Source organism: Guillardia theta (genome assembly GCF_000315625.1).
Source record: "Guillardia theta CCMP2712 unplaced genomic scaffold GUITHscaffold_492, whole genome shotgun sequence".
Classification (NCBI taxonomy): domain Eukaryota; class Cryptophyceae; order Pyrenomonadales; family Geminigeraceae; genus Guillardia; species Guillardia theta.
In genome coordinates, this window is record NW_005434208.1 from 1 (window position 1) to 1,775 (window position 1,775).

Here is a 1,775-nt window from a genome sequence, read left to right on the forward strand (position 1 = left end):
TCCCCAATGTGGTTAGGACCTTGAAGAAATTTGCTTCACAAGGCAAAGACTGCACTTTTATCTACACCCGTGCTTTCAAAGACGTTATCGACAACCTCAGAGCAATCGACGAAACGGGCGTTCAAGCAGAACTAGGCAGTTGGATAACATCTCAAATCCATCGCAACGCAACGGAAGAAAACTTCTTCTACGAGGGAGAACCCCAGATAGAAGATTTTTTGAAATTCCATCAACACATGATGAACTTCACTACCAGAGGCACGAAACACCCAATACCTATCCTTCAAGCAGGACAAGAAAGCCCTGGCAAGAAATCAACAGAAGCACATCATTCAGGTCAGAAACGAAAGGCGAACGCCGTGTTTTCAGCCTCCATGAAACAAAACAATGCACCACAGAAAGTCAGGAAACAACAACAAGCAAACTTTACTGGATGCAAAATCTGCAAAGAAAAACGACTTCCAGCAAGGATTTCTCTCAGTCACGCTACCAACGAGCATGACGCATCTAGGATCGGAGAAAGAGCCACTGGCAATAAAACAGCGCCAACCATGAAGAGGATCACAGGAAGCATTTCAACCGGTTTTCAGACAAGGGCAGGAAGATCCGCAAAATTTACCGCCAAGAGTCATCGCTCGTCGAACCCAAACCGTTCAAACGAGGAGAGCGGACAATACCCGAAGTCAAAATACAAGCAAACAGTCAGCATCGACAAGAAAGTCCTCGTGAACCTCACAAAAGCCCTGCAAGAAGCCACCTCTACCGACCAAACTGAAACCCAAGAATCAGTTCAAGAATCACCTAGCAGTGATGAAGACGAATCCGATGAACCGTCCTCATCTCGAACACCTCCGAAACGACTGAAAGAAGTCGTAAAAGAGACGTTCCGAGGCACACTAGGACGCAGTTCTAGAAAGAATAAATCTCCCAAGGAGTATCCCTGTTCTAAAAATTATGTTGTATATCAAAGTGATACCAGGTCGAAAACTGAAGAGACCCAACTGCACAAGCTTGATGCAGCTCTGTTCTCAAAAGTTTCAAAACCATGGTACCTTGAATACATCTTTCATATACCCAGACTACTGATCAGGAACACTGATCGGTATCAAGTTTTCCTACACGCGTTAAAAGCGAAAGAACAACAAGAGTCCCTGTACGCTATTGTCGACTCAGGTGCAACTGTAAGCGTACTCTGCAATCCAAGTTGGTTACAGAGATCGTTTACACACAAAACTGAGATCACCGGCGTGGGGGGCAGCAAGATCAATACATCGCTCGGAGGAATTCTAGCAGGAACGATAGCATCAGTCGAAGGAAAACGTTTTGCATTTGCAACTATAGCAACAGTAATCAACGACGAAAATGCCAAAATCAACCTGTTATCCATCTGGCGAATTACAAATAGTGGTCATACAATAATCCATAAAGGTAAACCAGAAGGAGGACTACACGGAATCATTACACTCAACAATGAATTTATACCTTTCTACTTCTGCCCAAGCACCTACCTATGGTACGTCGAAATCCAAAGACCCAACAGGAAGACCAATAAGATAATCTCCAAGCTATCAGCAAAAACCATCTGGGATAAAGACACAATTCTCAGAGAAATTCAAGAAGGCGAAATACCACTCACGGCAACAATCAAGGAGTCAACACATACGACAAATACACAAAGTACATCAAAACGCAGAATCCACCTGATCATCCACGGCGCAGACTGGAGAGCGTACCTCGTTGGGGGGGAAGAATCAACATCTAACAAGCTGCGATGC